We start from the raw sequence: 18,695 nt of genomic DNA, 5'->3' as shown, positions 1-18,695 counted from the left end.
CATGTGGTTTCAAATTCAAAGGTATAAAAGGGTAGAAAGTAAAAAACAATCTTCTCCCATTTTCTGTCCCAGTGAAAACTAAAGTTATCAATTTATTTCATACATTTAAAGAGATATTTGATGCATATACACGGGTATAACTGCATGTATTATTTTGCTCTTTTGAAAAAAATACAAATAATACATACTGTATATGCTTCTTTTGTCCCTTACTTTTTCCCCTTAATACATTAGAATTTGGCCCTATTACTATACAAAGAGTAATTTTTTTTCTTTTTGTTTTACATGTTTTGTTTTACTTTTTTTCCTTAACTCATTATCTTGGAATTTGGCCATTATACAAAGAGTATTTTTTTATTTGGCTTTGCAATGTTCTTTTTATGGATTGCCATTGTTTATTTAGCCATTCCTCAATCAACGGGCATTTAGGTTATTTCTCATTGTTATAAACAAAGTTGAAATGAATGGTACATTTTCTTGTATATGGAGAGGACTTGCCCTGGATACAGGAAAAGGGGCCTAGTAATATGAATACCTTATAAATAAATACACAGATTTTTGTTCTTCTCAATGACTTCTCACTGCTTAGATTCTAATAACTATCCTGACAGGGAGGGAAAGGTAATACATACTTTTTTATTTCTTTTCTTTTTTTGAGACAGAGTCTTACTCTGTCACCCAGGCTGGAGTGCAGTGACTTGGATCTCGGCTCACTGCAACCTCTGCCTCCTGGGTTCAAGAGATCCTCCCAGCTCAGCCTCCCAAGTAGCTGGGATTACAGGCCCGTGCCAACACATCCAGCTATTTTTTTTTTTTTTTTTGTATTTTTAGTAGGGATGGGGTTTCACCATGTTGGCCAGGCTGGTCTCAAACTCCTGACCTCAAGTGATCCGCCCACCTTGGCCTCCCAAAATGCTTGGATTATAGGTGTGAACTACTGTGCCTGGCCCATTTTTCTTTCTTTTTTTCTTTTTTTTTTTTTTAACATAAGGAAAAACATATCTAGAGAGAGGCAAAGGTAACAGCTTTCTTTAAAGGGAAAGTTGAATGGAAGGAAATTCATCTCTTAGATACACCCCAGAGTACCACTTTTTAACAGAGAAGTCCATTCTTCCTTCCAGAAAAAGTGCTAAGACAAAATCTTGTTGGGATGATCTATTTTTAGAGTGCTTTAAAAAATATCTGTTTCCTCATACATATACAAAGTAAAGGAAAACAAATAGCTCATAGAACAAGGATGACTTTTACATGATTGATAGCAGATTCAAGATGGAGTCACCAGTGGAAGTCACTGACACAACAGAGAAGAGAGATCTTTCAAGGTGGCGAACCAGCTTCTGATTGAAAGGTGTGTGTGGTGGTGGGGAGGCAGGAGCAGTCTCATTGTCCTTATAAATAGCTCTACAGGACAACTTTTGTGTTTGATATAAAGAGAGAAAACAAGTTTGTGAGCACAGTCTTAAAACCAAGGGAGCATACCTTAGTTACATCCTGGAATAGATATGTATGAGCCTGTCTTTTCTGGAAGCTAGATTTAGGTTAGCTTGAATGTCCAACCTGTACCTGTATGCCTGCTTTCCGTTCTGTCCTGTGCCATCTGGAGCAACTCAGCTCTCTGGACCTTAGCCCCAGTTTTCCAATCTAGACTGTGACCTTGCCTTTGACCTGCGGTTGGTCTTATTTCACAGCCACTGACTGCTGCCTGTGTCAGGATGCATGTCCCTGCTCTGCCCACCCCCTTCCTCCCAGCTCAGCCCAGCTTCTACTCCAGGACCCTCTTATCTCACCCTTTTTCATGGCCTGATACTGACCACTAGTTGAGTGCAGGGTCAAGTGACTGCTTGAACCAGAGGTTGAGAGAAATGCAGCCAATCAGAGCACTGAGATCACTGACTGCTGTGCGAGAAAAACTGTAGCTGCAAAGGAAGAAATGGTACACATGAACACTGAGAAACATCACCCCAAAATTGTTTTTCTCTAACTGAGGTATGAAGGTGAATATACAAAGAAAGAAACTTTAAAGCTTAGTGAGAAAGCAACCAAATTTACCTGTGCAGTTATTTTTTCATTTAAAAATTAAAAACAAATTTTTAAAAGACAGGGTCTTGCTCTGTCATCCAGGCTGGGTGCAGATCACTGCAGCATCCAGGTCCTGGGCTCTAGCGATCCTCCCGCCTCAGCCTCCCCAGCAGCTGGGACTACAGGTGCATGCCACTATGTCTAGTTCCTTTTTTTTTTTTTTTTACTTTCAGTAGAGACAGAGTCTTGCTATGTTGCTCAGGCTGGTCTTGAACTCCTGGGCTCCAGGAATCCTCTTGTCTTGGCCTCTCAAAGTAGGGGCATTATAGGCATGAGCCACTGTGCTTGGCCCAGATTTAAATTTTTACTTTAAAAGTATATATTTTTTATTTTAAAAAAGTGATTAAGTGTATTTTATTTATTTTGTTTTAATGTAACTTGAAGCTAAACTTACTGTGTGAACCAAGCCATTTTGATCAGTGATAAATGGCAGGTCTAGTTTTTTTTTCTTCTTCTTATTGAAAGATCAAGAACCTCAGCCTGCCATGACTTTCTTGGCTTCCTTTACTAGCATTTATTCCTTCTAGTATTTGACATAATTCCCATGACAACGTGCGGACTGAATATAATGTCCTTCATTTCACAAATGAGGAGATTGAAGTTGAAATATTTTGTCACTTGCCAGAAGTCAGGGTGGCAGTGTTGATATTTGATCCTACTTTTTGTGCCTCCAGCCCAAGAGTTTTTTCCATGACAATCAGGAACCTTGAAATTAAAAACACATTGAATGTTGTCATATGTTGGTAAGAATAAAATACCAAGAAGTAAATGCCTTCTACACACAGCTTTTCTCATGTACTCACTCTAACCTTCTATTTGTGCAATTGGAAGCAAATATGTCAGCCTCATTGAGCTTCAATTTTCTTGTTTGTGAGGTAGAAATAATAATAACAACCTTAAACAGTTGTGAGGATAAGTAAATAGTATATATAAAGTGTCTCATGAAAAGATAGCACTCAGTGAATGGCAACTTTCCTATAATGATAATAATAATAATTATTGTATAGGAGATCAGGTAGGTGAAAATGTTTTATAAATTGCAAATTAATAAATGCAAGGTACTCTTATTATAATTGTTTTCTTACATTTAAAAATATTTATTCACTATTTTTAGAATACGTTTTAATGGTTGGATCCATTTAGTGTATTCACTTTAGTGCTATTCTAAGCCATTATTTTAGGAAATTAAAAATTTAGTTATTTTAACTGAAGTGAATACCAGTGCTTCTGAAAAGTGCTTTCCTTTTTTTTCATTTCACTTAACCTTAAAACTAAATGTCTTTCTGCAAGAAGAAATAACTTGAGACTTCTGTTGGGATCAAGTATGATTAATAGCCTGAAATCAGGAATAAAGCTGCTTTATGGAAGAATAAGAAAATAAGGTGCAGATAAATCTCCTAAAGTACTCTTTGTGTTCTAGAGGAAAACAAAATAAAATTTCCTCAACCCTTAAAAACTCTGTGAGCTCTAAAACCATTCACAAACATAATTTATTATTACAGAATCCCAGTTGCACACCTGAAAACCCTGGGGCCACATGTGTTTCAGAATTCAGAATTTCTCAGATTTTTGGAAAGCAATACAACACAAACACTATATATGAATGCCCTTATCAGGGTCTGGGGGAGTACCCTGTAATTGAACACGTTACTATTTTTGGAGCAAATGTATGAATAGTCATAGTACATGGAATAAATAAAGACTAAAAATAGCTTCGTGTCAGGTCAGGTTAGGCCCACAGATGAGTTCAGGTCACATCAGGTCATGTGTTTTCAGGAACAGTTTTGGTTTTCAGAAATTTTTGGATTTCAGAGCTGGAGATAAGAGACAGTGGAGCTGTATTTTTATCCCCACTGTGGAGCGGGTCAACACAAAGGCAACATGTCTGGTAGGAAGATCATCAGATCTGGACTCAAGTAGGCCTGAACACCTGATCTACCTTTTAATCCTCGGATTTATTGTGGAAATTATTTCACCTCTATAAGCCTCTGTTTCCTTATCTGAAAATGGGGAAAAGAATCCTATCTTGCAGGATTGTGGTGAGGGTTAATGATAATATAGGCCAGGTGTCTAGTTACCTGGTACTTACACTATGATTGATAGCTGCTATCATTGTTCATGAGAGGTGGTATCTAATGAAATAGAATAAAATCTCTTCTTTTATTATTTCAAATTTGAAAGTAGCAGGGAAAACGGGTAGAAATTTTGTATATGAATTCCAGCAGACTTCCTAAAAGGAAAAGGGGCAAGGCCCCAAAGCTTTGTCTCTGGGACTTAACATTTATTGAAACCTATTAGGCTGGACAGGATAGCAACTGTTCTCAGCTCAGAGTCAGGGAAGCTCCAAAGAGTCCAAGGAACCCTTGAAATGAAACCCCCAGGAGGGTAGAAAGAACTTGCACAGTGGGTTGGTCCCAACTGAGAGACAGGCAAATGTAGTCTGGGCCCATGAGGAACTGGACATAGGAACCTGTCTCACCCTGAGCATCTGTGGTCATGTGTTCATGACCTGCGCTAGTGACTATGTGAATTCATTTATTTATTCATTTAGCAATTGTTTTTGAATGTCAACTAAGTATAGATCTATGAAAATATCCAAGAAACATACAGAAACAACTCTATCTTCATTAGCATTATAGTTTATGAGGGACTTAAACAAGGAGCAACAGCAAAAAAGGGCCCGGTGCATTCTAGGAAATAAAATGAGGCATTTGGGTCTTGTTGATGCTAATGGCCTCCAATGAATCCTGCCTTCTGTTATCCATGCCCTTATGTAGTCTCCTCCCTTACTCACTCAGGGCACGGCCACATGACTTATTTGGCCAATGGGACATCAGCGAACAACACAAGCGAAGGCTTGATACGTGCTTGTTCAGAACACAGATGAGCCATGTGAGAAAGTCCTGCTTGGTCTGGTCTCCTTCAAGAGGAAATACCACTTGGAGAGCAAGGTGCTGGCATTCCAGCTGTCCCAGCTGAAATTCAGCCACCCAGCTGAAATGCGCTCAGTGAGTAAGTCCAGGTAAAACAAATAGAAATATCCACCCATCAACCCCGTAACAGTGAGAAGAAAAAAAAGTTGTCACTCTAAGCCACTGAGTTTTTGGGTGGTCTGCTATGTGCAAAAAACCTGAAACAGAGCCGAGGCATAGAGAGCAGGCGAAGGTAGTATTAGATGGTTTAGAAAGCAAAACAATCATTCAGAACCTTACACACGTCAAGTTACTGTATGTTAAACACAATGGAAATTAACAGGTTTGAAGGAAGGGAAGACTTATTACTGAAAAGATCAGTTAGGAGGCTATTCCAGATATCTTTTGCTGCTTTGAGTAATGGGATATGGTGGAAGAGACCCGGCACCAGTTCCCAGGCTTAGGCCTTATCAGACTGGTAGCCTCTACTTCCCTTCTTTAGGAACACTCTCTGGGAGGCCTGAGCATCTGTTTAGAAAGCTAATTATTCTGCTGGAGCAATTACATGGAGAGGCCCATTTACCGGGCTCTGCCCTGAAATTCAAGAGGAGGAGATATACCTTATCTTTCTATGGGAAGAGTGCAGTCCACCATAAGTTCCTGGATATTGTCTCTTAATCCTCACAATACCAGTATAATGTAATTAATATCACTCAAATTTTTACAGATGAGAAAAATGAAGTTTAAATGATCTATATAGCTTTGTCCAAACTTTCACAGAAGTGGAGGCGGCATTTTAACTTAGGTCTTCCTAATTCCAAAAGCAAGCTATTTCCAATATAAGATCTGGATGGGCTCTGGGTTGGCAATATATGAGAGTTTTGGTGGCAGAAAGAGAGGAGGTGAAAAGTTGTGTTAGAGTTAGGGAGAAGATAAAAGGAAAGAAAGCGATATTCCAGGAAAGCAACTTTTTCTTCTTACTACTCTTCTGCCAAATTGTAGATGACCCTCTGCCACAACCATAACTAAGTATGAGCTCTGAAGAACAACACATCCTTATTCTATCTGGTTGGTGTACAAGGGTAATTGCCATTGAACATAATGGCAGAAACCATAATTACCCTTTTGCACCAACCTAATAAGTTTTCCACACTTACTATTGCTTCAAATCCATTTAAAAGGAAAAATACTTATTGAAGCATAGTCATTAGTAGCTAAAAACTAGAAACCGCTTACATATCAGCAACAGGAAAATAGACAAGTACACTGTGGCATTGTTATACAGTAGAGTATAAACAGAACTATATGCTCAACATACATAATTCTCAAAAACATAATCAAGAAAAGTTAAATTGGAGAACAATGTATATAGCATAATACCAATTTTATAATGTTTAAAAATATGCATAGCAATGCAACATGTAACTTACAAATTCAGACTACGTAGCAATCACATGAACAATACACTCGAGAAAAATAACTACCTGTTCAGGTGATCATAGTTGCCTCCAGGAAGGAAAAAATAAAGCAAGAAAATGGGAAACCTAGATTAAAGCTTTAATGGTATCAATAATTTATTATTATTATTTTTAAATGAAGCAAATATGGCAGGGAGAAACAAAAGGAACTCTTTTCAAGGTGATTTTGGTGAGATCAAAGGCCAAAGCAAAGTTGTGTGAAGGCTTAGGTGGTAATTTGCAAAAATTTTAGCCCATTAGTTCACCAAGTACAACATAGGACGTTGAACACAGTGAGAACTGAAAGAAATGAAGTGTCGCTCTGTACCTTGATGCTGTGCAGTTGGGAAGGCACCCACACACTGTACCCTACTCAGCAAAGCCATATTCTCTTAATGGTTTTCAGAAGCCAAGGTAGAGAGGAAGTGCCCTTTAAAAATAGCTTTTGAGACAAGAAAGGCCATAACTGGAAGGCCAGATGGAAGAACATGAGCAGACTTGTTTCTGAGCACATGAAACATCCAAGAATTAACATGGTGGGTTTTGACTGGAGTGGAGTATGGGGAGAATCTATTCCTGCAGGCCAGATCTATGAGTCAGTGACTTCGTTTGGTGGATGAGTCCTAGGGAAATTCAAGTAACTCTTAAAAATAGAAAGACCTGGAACTGCTAACGAATGAAAAATAAGATTCAACCACTTGTAAATGATGATATCAGGACCCTTCTTGTGTTAATTGGTGGAGAGGGTTTGGAAGAAGAGACACTGAACCTTGAATAAAAAGGAAGCCCTGCATGGAAATGACATGAGACAGGACAGGGCAGCTGGAGAAACAAAAGACTAATTTCATCAACGGTTATTTTCTGTTTATCTTTGTTTGTGCAAGAGCACAGAAGAAGCTGCTTGCAACAGTCTTTCACATATTGTTGATAACTTGGTAGGTGTTATAACAAAGGCTTATTCCACTAATGCACCTAAAAATGTAGGCATGTATCTTATCTCTGTGCACTGGCCTCTTTGATATACTCTGGGACATCCAGATACCCTGATACCTGAGTCCCGGAGCTTAAAACCCACTTATTGGTATTGTGTATGATTTACCAATAAGGAGACTAAATTCCCTGGAAGACCATGGAAAACATGTGCTGATGTTCCAGACAAATTATGTTTTCTGGTTGTAGCATTTGGTTAAAAAGAAGACACTGAAAAAGAAAGCTATGAACATATAGAAAGAACGGTTCAAGTCCCATTGAATCTTTGTTAGCCAGTCTTTGGGAACAAATTCCATAGCCCTTCTTCCATAAATCCTTCTAGAAAGATAAAATATGAGATTTTGTAGTCTTTTACCTCCTCTAACCCTAACTTGCTTGAAATATCTAGTAATTTTTCATATCTGAAATAGAAAAATCAAGCCAGCCAGATTTTATTTATGAGAAGATGAAATACCAGTTTTCCCTGAAAGTAGGCCTAAATGTGAAACTAAAGACACTGCTGACCTTTCCTTGTCAATCTAAAAGGTAAAAAATTTTTAAAATGGCCTGGGCACTCAACAGTAAAACCTTTTTAGAAAACAACACAAGCATTGGCTGGGTGTAGTGGCTCAGGCCCATAATCCTAGCACTTTGGGAGGTCAAGGCAGGAGTATCACTTGAGCTCAGGAATTCCAGACCAGCCTGGGCAACATGGCAAAACCCCATCTCTACTAAAAAACGCAAAAATTAGCCAGGCGTGGTGGCATGTGCCTGTAGTCCCAGCTACTTGGGGGACTGAGGCAGAAGGATTGCTTGAGCCTGGGAGGTCAAAGCTGCAGTAAGCTGTGTTCACAGCACTGCACTCCAGCCTGGGCGACACCCCCTGTCTCTAAATAAATAAATAAATATATGAATAAACAATTAAAAATGATACAAGCATAACTCTTGTTTCTCATCTCTGGTAACTGTAAATGGCATTATACCATCCCTATTTCTTAAGGAAGAAACCTAGGAGTCCTCTTTGAATATTTCCTTTCACAAAATCTATTTATCAAATCAGCAGCAAGTTTAATAGCTTCTTTCTCCTAAACGTAATTTAAATCATCTACTTTTGCACCACCATCTGCCATCAACCATTTCTCTCTTGCAGAACCACCAGGCCCTGGGGAGACCACACTCCTGGAGAGAATGTGGGTTCTGCAAGAAGTAATTGATCCTTTCAGGAAATGCACCTTTTCCCTCTAAACACAAAGCAAACCCCCCCAAAACTGAGAACTGGACCTTAGAGGCACATGGTGTCCCATCCTGAGAGTGGATGCCAATAATAACTCTGAGGCTCAGGCCACTGGGAGGGGAAATCTGAATCTGTGACTCTTCTGCTCAGACACTCTCAAGGGAGCTGAACTGGTCCATGGTTGCTGATGACCACTGGCTACTGATCTCTTTAAGGAAAGATTGTCCAGTTTAGGAATTTAGGACTCCCCCAAATCATCAAATAATGAGTTTATGAAGACCACCAGATACCCAAGAAGATAAGCACTGTATGTGTCAAATACATTTGAAAAGATAATAAAGAAGAAAATGTTAAAGAGATATCAGATGTGGCCAGGCACCATGGCTCACACCTGTAATCTCAGCACTTTAGGAAGCCGAAGCAGAATGATTGCTTAATGCCAGGAGTTTGAGAACAGCCTGGCCAACACGACGAAACCCTCTCTCTACTAAAAACACACAAGTTAGCTGGGCATGGTGGCAGGCACCTGTAATCTCACCTACATGGGAAGCCGAGACATGAGAATCACTTGAACCCAGGAGGCAGAGGTTGCAGTGAGCCATCACACCACTGCATTCCCTAGGTGCAATGTGAGATGCCCTCTAGGTGACAGAGCAAGACTCAGAGCAAGACTCTGTCAAAAAATAAAATAAATAAAATAAAATAAAATAAAATAAAATAACAGACGTGAAGTATTGAGCTTGATGTCTAACACTCAGTGGGGCTTACTATGTGGAAACTCCATGTGGATTGCACCTCATCCTTTCTTCACTGGACCAGTGCTATTAGCACCAATTCACCAGCTACTATCATCTGAAGGTACACATCGATCATGCAAGTTACCTTCTCTGGGCAGGCAATCCACAACTTTATGGTATTGAGTTTATGGCAGACCATACAGAGAGGTAATATAGTAGTTTTCTACTGCTGCTGAAACAAATCACCAAAAGTTTAGCCTCTTACAATACAAATTTATTCTCCTGACACTTCTGGCAGTCACAAATGCAAAATATGTTTTTGGGGCTAAAATCAAGGGGTTGGCAAGGTTGCATTCCTTCTGCAGTCTCTAGGGGAGAATTTGTTTTGTTGTCTTTTCCAGTTTCTATATGCCTCCTACAGTCCTTGGCTTATGATCCCTTCTCCATCCTCAAAGGAAGCAGTGTAAAATCTTCTCTCCTTCCTCTTTTCTTCCTCCTTCTTATAAGAATCTTTGTGATTATATCAGGCCCATCTGGATGAATCAGAATAATCTCCCATCTCCAGATCCTTCATTTAATCACGTCGGTGAAGTCCCTTGTGTTGTGTAAGACATTTTCAAAGATTCTGGGGATTAAGATGTGGACATCACTGGGGCCAGTTATTTAGCCTACTACAGGTAGAAAGCAAGGGGAAACTTCTCAAGGACTCGTTTAGTGATGGTGGCGTTTGAAGGTGGTGGTGGTTGGGGTATTGAGGAGGAAACAGGCCAAACAGGAAATAAAAGATGATTTTTGGCCCTGGGTGTAATTGAATTGGCATGTTTTGAGGGTTTGGGATTCAAGGAAATTAGCTTCACTGAGAGCTGAAAAAGATTCAGGGATTTTGCTTTCTAAAAAGCAAAATTGGGAGTATAATTGTGGTGTGTAGGGGGAGAGCAAGGGGAGTTAGTGATGGTTGAAATAATAAAATGTACAAATAGTTTCATTACTAAAGCTTATCATTCTCTGGATATTGATGGATATCATTCAATTGGCTGTAGTTGATGTAGCAGAAAAGAGTCATCCATCGATTCTATTGATTCTATTGAAATTTTTAGGCAGATAACTTATCATATATTATTTTGATGAAAATATCAGTGCTGATATTAGCAATAGATACATGAGAAGAAGCAATTAAAAAGAACTAAAGATGTGTAGTTTGGCAGAATGATTATCAATATAGTCATCTATGTGAACTGTTTGCCTGCAATTCCCTTGTGGCACAATAGCACGAAAACAAGTCAGGGTGATGTGAGTTTTATAAGGGCTGTTAAGTCTACATAGGTTTGCTCAGTCATCATGGTTGCTGTTTTGTGTCATGTCCATTCACTTATAATTTAAAGAAAAAGTAAAGGAAACATGTTTCTTTCTCAACACTTTTGCTTTTGGCAACCTCTTGTTGCTTTTACTACTAATGAGAGAAATTCCAGTTCTTTAAGAGTTAATTTTAAAACAAAACATTGTCCGCATCTTTCCAATTCCTGGAATACCATTCACAGGAGCACAGCACAATAAATAATTCTGTTCATGCAGGTGATAAATGCTGTTGAGGGCTCCGCTTGCTAACCATTTAAGAAATACAGATTTACATATTTTCAAGGCATATCTGTGAAAATGTCAGTTCTTTAACTAAACACTCATCTATACAGCCTTTCTGCTGAAGGGAGCACCACCTGAGTGACTTGCCCACACTCTGAGCTCTTCCTGCCTCCAAATGAATTGGTGATTGTTCCCTTCCTGCCTCCAGTGTGTTGGTTACTGTTGCCATCCTTATCAAAGGTAAGGGTCTAGGCCCACTTGTTTGGAGTTATCTGTGTCTCCTTCCCTTTCCTTAGGCTCTCGTGGTAAATGCTGCCAATTCTATCTTCACAACCCCTCTGGTGTTCTTTCCTTCCTTCTCCTTTCATCACCATTGCCTCTTACCTGCTGACATCAAATCACATCCTAACTGATCTCATTGTCTAAGCCTTTGCTCCCTCATATCCAGCTAAAGACCTACTGCAAGAATGATAGCCCTGAAGCCCTGTTCCAGTCAGCTCATTCATGGTCAGGGAATTTTCAACAGCTTCACAGTGCTTTGCATAAAAGTCAAACACCACCACCTAGCAGGCAAGGGCCTCAGATCTACTTTTCCAGATTTTTATTTCAATAGTTTCCTTTATGCTGTTTATTTTTCAGTAAAGCAGGACTATATGTTGTCCCCAAATTCCTTTCCTTTCCTTTCCTTTCTTTTCTTTTTTCTTTTCTTTTTTTTTTAAATAGAGACAGGGTCTCACCATGTTGCCCAGGCTGGTCTTGAGCTCCTGGGCTCAAGCGATCTGCCCACCTTGGCCTCCCAAAATGCTGGAATTACAGGCGTGAGCCACTGCACCTGGCTATTAACCACAAATTTATTCTGTGTCTTTCTCTCTTTACCTTCACACTTTGTGATGTGCTGTTCTTTAATGTGAAATGCCCATCTCTTGTCCCAAACACACATATCCACTTGTGAAAATCTAACCTATCATCAAAAATACATCTCAGATGATAGGTGTTTCTTGAATAAAGTCTTTCATCTTTGCATTGCCATAGAGTTTGTTTTACATCTTTCTTATGACAGCACTCACACGTTGAAACCTTGGTTGTATTTATGTGTATACTTGTCTCTCCACCAGATGGGTAGTAAGACTCTTAAAATCAGAGTCTGAATTTTATCAATCCTAGGAATCTTCCATCCTCTTCAGTAGATAATCAAAAACTTTTGTTAAATATTGGAATGAATAAGCAAGTGAATTGATTTTGTTAATTTATTTCTAGGGAACATTAGTGATGTGGTGAACAAACACTTTGAACACATCCAAAATAAAAACCATCTGGAACTAGAGTAACAGAATTTTTAATCAAGCTACACTGCTATAATACCCACTGAGCTATGAAAAATCTCATGCTGGAAAAGGTGCCAGAATCTTAGTACACTATTTTCAGGAAAGAGATACCATTTCTTTCCCTAAGACATGACCTCGTCTTAGTACCAGAAATGTGAAACCTACCTGGAGAATAAATAAGTTTCAATTTTTAATAGCTCATAACTCTGACAGGGCTGGGAGTATCAAATTAACTTGAGCATTATCCACCCTGCAGTGCCAGCCGAGGGGCATGTGGAGAGAAAGGTGCTGAGGGTGGGTGTGGGTGTTCAGCTTCTAGACGGTACTGGCAGCAACAGCTGTCTCTTGGCTCTGGAGGCAGCCCTCTGCTCTCCCTCTGTGGGCAAGAGGTCCAGGATGAGATGGGGAGGTGGGTGGTCAGATGGGGTAGGGGCTTAAGAGGAGGCCTCAGGCCCTGGTTGGAGATACAGCTGAGCTATATGAAGCAGAGTAATTAGTTATGGCTTCACCGGTATATAAAAGGGTGAGGGAATCTCAGAATTGAGTTATAATACCTGCTTGTGAGACAATATTACATTAATGATGACAAAGGGTGACTTCCATGAACTTCCAGAAACAAAGGATTATCTGGGGAGTAAACTTAACAGGCACTTCATTTCAGAACAACATGAAAAAATTACAGGCACATAAATCTAGAAGTAGGTAGCTCCGTCTCTACCATAATGGATGATGAAAGGTGAGATTAAATGATTCTGGACTTTGCCTGACATGATAAACCTCTATGACTTAAGAAAGTGAGCACTGCTTGGCTGGACAGAGCCTCCCTAATATTATTATGGTAAAAGGAATCTCTCACATTGCAGGCTGGGGAAGCCAAAGACGGACTTTGTGCCACAGTGTTCTGCACTCGTTCGTACACAGGGCTTTTGCTTTAAAATGAGCATTTGGAAGAACTGGTAAATCATTTTATGCACTTTGCTTGTGTTATATTCTAAATAAATTTATAAATGGTTGATTCCCTTTAAAACTTATTTTAAAATCATCTCCTCCTCACCTTCAGTATAGCCTGGGCTTGTTAATTTATTTTTAAGTTCAGGGAGAACAACTGTGGCCATACACATGAAGAAAATACAAAATATTGGGACAGATGACAATTTCCTTGCATATCCATGACCCCCCTCTTTTTGCTAGTGCCCTGCTGGCGAGAGTCAATCAGTAGAATAAGCAAGGCCTAGGGACCTCCAAAATAATGAAGGCTTTTATAGACCCAGGCAGAGGGCAGTGTCTCCTCTAGGTACAGTGTTGATGTTTTGCCCTGGGATAAGGAACTCAGAACCCTTGGCTCCCTGAGTGAGTGCAGTCAGTGAAACCCAGTAGATGTCTCTCGGTCTTTGGAGAAAAATTGCCTTTGCCAATGTCCTATGTACAGCTTGCTTCTGCAGGCTAACATTAGCAGCCCTGGAGAGGAACTGCAACTTTGAGAAGAACTATGGTTAATCCACACAGTTAAGGAGGAGAGAAGCCCCACCATGCTCTTTCTTTTTTTTTTTTTTTTACGATTTTTTTGTAGAGATGAGGTCCCGCTATGTTGCCCAGGCTGGTTTCAAACTCCTGAGCTCAAGTGATCCTCCCACTTCAGCCTCCCAAAGTGTTAGGATTACAGGTGTGAGTTACTGTGTGCTACCCATCATGCTGTTTCTCACCCTGAGCTTCAAAATGTCACTTTTCCCCCTTAGCCTCCAAGGAAGACTTTTAACCTTTTGCTCACAAAATAGCCAATGGCCAACAGTGTGAGAAAAGATCATCTATGTGACCACTGTTTAGAGAAACGTAGATCAAAACAATGAGAGACCATGGGAATGGGAGGCAAAATTCAAAAGATTGATAATATTCCTGTAGAAACATGAAGTACTCCAATAATTCATTTGCATCACTTAATTAAATTATAAATGGACATAGAGTTAGATTCAAATATTCCCCGTTTAGGAGTCTGTGAAATTGAAAAATTAACAAGAGTAATTGGAAATAAATGTGCAAGGATGCTAACTGAATCAATGTTTATAAGAGCAGGCATTTCAAAATAACCTAAAGGGGAATGGAATTAAATAGTGATACTAGACAAGTGCATTTGTGATACTTTAAGTGTAAAAAGTGAATTGAAGAGCAATGGCATAATATGATCCTGATTTTACATATAAAATTGTTTTGCATCTACACACTTATGCATTCAGTGAAGAGAGATTAGAAAGAAACACCAATCTGGTAACATTTGTTGCCTTGAAGAGACTATGACTATAAAAGATGACAGATTGTTAATTGTTACTTGATTTACATCTGTATTGTTTGATAGTTGCAAAGAACATATATCATTTTTGTAATAAAATTATTTAAATTTTTTCTTAACCTCATATTTAAAAGTTTATAAGATTTTGAGATATTAATCTGAAGAATTTCCAAGAGACAGATTATAGAATTTAAAAATTAAAAATTTCTTGCCTAAGAATAAGCCAATATTTTAATAAAATCTTGTTTTAACCAATAAAAAAAGTTTATAAGAGGAAAAGAACCATTTCTGTAGTTTCTACATGTCTACTGACATGTCAATATAGCTATTGTGCCCCCTTTTGAATACTATTTTATTGCCTTATAAAATTGGAAATCTCCTAAGCAGATGAACACATGGAGAAGTTATTTTATTTTGTACGATCTACGTGATGATTATACTCCTAAGAGGAAAAGAAATGTACTTGTTTGAAAAAAACCAAGGGAGTCAGGGGAATCTCACTCAACTCTGTGGCATAAGAGAAAACATCTAAATTAAATGATTGAAAAGAGAAAAACAAAGCTAGGGATAAGTTCTGAAGCATGTAAAAAATCTTTGCCTTGTGGTTCCTTTAATTGAGTGGTTCTGAAACATTTCTGTGCATCAGAGGGCTTTGTTAAAACACAGATTGCCCAGCCTCACCTTCAGAGTTTCTGATTCAGTAGGTCTGGGATGGAAGCTGAGAATCTGCATTTCTAGCAAGTCCCAGGTGATGCTGATACTGCTGCTCTGAGGAACACACTTAGAGAGCCACTGCTTTAGAAATATTCCTTGTATACCCTTTGCCAGAAATGGCTAAGATTTCCAGAAGCAAGAATAGGAATAAAGGTAAGATGTACACAAGTGATATCTGATACTGGGGTTGAGATTATGTATTATATACAATTTTTTGAAAAGTAAGATTACGACTAAGCTGTCTATTACACTACATGTGCTGCGGTAGTATTTTGTATGTTGTATAAAACAAAAGCACTAAATAAATAAAAAGCATTAAAGAATAAAGAAAATTATTTATATATATTAAATCTCACTTATTTTCTTTTCATTACTTATAAAAGAATATGAACTGTACAATTTTCCAGCTAGTTATACATATTAGAATATAAATAAAATATTGAAAGAAGAGAGGACAGAATGTTTACGAATCATTTGTAATTTTAAAATTAAAAAATAAAATAAAATAATAATAATTATTATTTTGAGGCAGAATCTCACTCTGTTGCCAGGCTGGAGTGCAGTGGCACAATCTCGGCTCACCACAAACTCTGCCTCCCAGGTTCAAGCGATTCTCATGCCTCAGTCTCCTGAGTAGCTGGGACTAGAGGAGTGTGCCACCATGCCCCGGTAATTTTTTTGTATTTTTAGTAGAGATGAGGTTTCACCATGTTGGCTAGGCTGGTCTTGAACTCCTGACCTCGTGATCTGCCTTTCTCTGCCTCCCAAAGTGCTGAGATTACAGGTGTGAGCCACCGCACCTGGCCAAATTTAAAATTTAAAAATTCTACCTGTCTTTAGTTGTGGTACATGATTGCTTTAACAATATGGAGGGTTTTTTTTTCACATTTTCTTTGTGTGAAACATAATATCTTTTTAATGATTGTTTCATTGTGACTGAAGTAGCTGAAATGCACAGTGTGCTCTTTTGAGTTTCCCTATAATTGTTCAAGATTGATTTTTCATTGTTCTTAAAATTAAACTTTTTTTTGGAGAAAGAGAAACAGGTAAAAAAAAAAGAGAGAAAACTTTAGATAACTGTAACTTTATACTATCTTGGGGGCAATGCTTCATTTCTAAAGAAGTTCAAGCACTGTGCATCAGAGCCAGGAGGTTCCAGACTTGTCACTGTCATGTCAATCTTGTAACTTTCCAACAGGTCCTCCTTCCCAGAAACCAAATCAGATTTTCTACTTGAAGCAGTACCAAGCCTCTGGACAGAGTTTCGAGGGAAGGATTTTGGGGTCATGGGTTTCTTCCAGGGAGGCTCAAAAAAAGCTTCCCTTGCAGTTTGAGTTTGAAGGCTGTAGCTCAGTGGCAGATCAGGACACCTAGGAACATTTCTTAACATTACTTAAGAGAAAGCATGTGAACAGGGTTCTCTTTTAAAAGTGTACTCCAAATGGCTACCTGAAGGGGAAATGAATGGGAACCCTGGCACTATGGTGGGTTAATCTTGATGTTCTCCATTCATCCCTTATGCCTGTTACCCATGTTAGTCTGTTTCTTATTAATTGGAAATTACTTTTACTTATGATTAAGAAACTGTTATAGTCCTGGACTTGTATGTAGAGGATAGGATTACAGTTCAACAAGTAGCCAAGTAATATATGACCAAATAAGATCCCTGGAATTTGGCTACGTAGGGTTTAATGTGTCCAGCAAACTTTTTCCTCTGTAGTGAGAAATAACATGACACCAAACCTTTCGGAATCAGGCCAGGAACTGAAATGGGGGGATGTTGAACCAGCTCTCTTTGAAGCTGAACCCTGTCATTAAGGGCTAGATGGCACAGCCATAGAATAGGTTAGGACTGTTCTAGAGAACTAGTGATTGTTGTATATTAATACCTGTAATTTATAAGCCCATAAAGATTTATGCTTCTTGTATTTTATATGTTTATTTGTACTGTTTTTCCTTCACTTTGACAGTCTCAGCCTATCTCAGAATGGCAGGAAATCAATTGAAGTAAACTTTTGTCAGACTTCATTCAAACCTCTGGGGATACAAATGGTAGTGACTGGTTATCATGGGAAGAGTGAAATTAAGAGGAAATTGAATCAAAACTCTCTAAACTTAGGCATTTTTTAATAGTACTAAGACCTTGGATTTTTTTTTAAAGTTTTAAAATCTTTTAGCTTTGTTCTATTTTATTTTTATTTTTTAGAAAGAGATATGGGAACTTTATGATCACCTTGGGTGATTTTATTGTAGTTAGAGAGTAAAACATTCTAGCTCATTTCTGTAAATATGGAACTCAGTAACCATGTCTCAGTAGAGATGCTTTTTATTTACAGAGAGTAAATACAAAGTAATTTCAATTTTCTAAAAATTACAAGTACTGTCAAAATGTATGACAACCTGTAGTATAAGTATGTATGGATACACCATTTTAAATTTATGTCTTAGATTTTCTTTTCTCAGCTAATATTTATTTTTATTGACTTTTCTCAGAAATTATTTTATTCAGTCCTGTATTAAAAGATGCACAATTTCAAATTTCTTCTTATCAGATTAAGACACAAAATAGGTTAAAATATAATTTGCCATTGTGTTTAAATGGATCTTAGAAGTGCTAAATTTACATTTTCATACTATTCTGGATACTTCTAAGAATTTTAAATTTGATGTCATAATTCTATCACCTTTGGTTGTCTGCATTTAACATATGACACACTGTGATATTTGAATGCCTCTCTGAATAGCTCCCAGCTATAATGACTACTGCCATCTTTAGGATGGATCCACAGATTCTGGATCTAACTTATGTGCAGGTAGAGGGAGTTTAAAGGAGATTTAAATTGCCCTGCCAACTCCAATGACTCTTCATCCTTGGAGTTTGGTTAGCTGATTCTGTGCCTTGGTCCTAGTAATTGAGGGTTCTAGCTCCCCTAAAGATCTGAACTCATACCACAAATTTTTTCAAGACCTGTTTCTTTTCCTAAAGGTAAGCCTCTGGCTTGATAATGATTCTGCCACCCTAGGCTTTCTAGGTCTGTTAGTCTTAATTCTTTTGGTCATGCATTCCTTTGAAATTATGACAAAAGTTAGGTTTGTTTCCTTTGAAAGTGCACATATTCTCAGGTGTGTGTGCGTATACACACATGCTCACAATTTTGCATACAGTTTCTGGGCTTTCATGAATCCTAAGGCAACCCCCAAAGAATGGGGTCTCTGAATATTGCAGGCTTTAATGCCATGTGTAGTACACCTAAGCAGAAATCAGCCCTGCTGGGGCAGCATCCTAAATCACATGCCATTGAAACTTTCTTGCCCTTTGGTGCACCAGAATCTTGTCAGCAGTAGTCAGGTAGGGTCCACCCAATACAAATATTTGTCTAAAGCAATACCCAGAGAGGTAATATGA

The 18,695-nt window shown here is 38.4% G+C and overlaps 1 protein-coding gene across 4 annotated transcripts in view; it reads right to left on the bottom strand.

Annotated features, from left to right (window-relative positions):
- Nucleotides 1–18,695, bottom strand: part of LOC129060968 (carbonic anhydrase 1-like) — a 50,247-nt gene that overhangs the window by 25,021 nt on the left and 6,531 nt on the right. The window contains exon 2 of one of the 4 annotated variants that reach the window (XM_054561539.2): nt 2,702–2,784. The exons of 2 other annotated variants lie outside the window; for them this stretch is intronic. The gene's annotated coding sequence lies outside the window, so the exon portion shown is untranslated. Of the gene's footprint in view, nt 1–1,811; nt 1,906–2,701; nt 2,785–18,695 lie in introns of those variants that run through there. One more of the 4 variants, XM_063726452.1, reaches the window with a different exon arrangement.

The sequence above is a fragment of the Pongo abelii genome, chromosome 7, assembly GCF_028885655.2.
Source record: "Pongo abelii isolate AG06213 chromosome 7, NHGRI_mPonAbe1-v2.0_pri, whole genome shotgun sequence".
Lineage (NCBI taxonomy): Eukaryota > Metazoa > Chordata > Mammalia > Primates > Hominidae > Pongo > Pongo abelii.
This window is presented reverse-complemented; position numbering and strand designations above follow the sequence as displayed.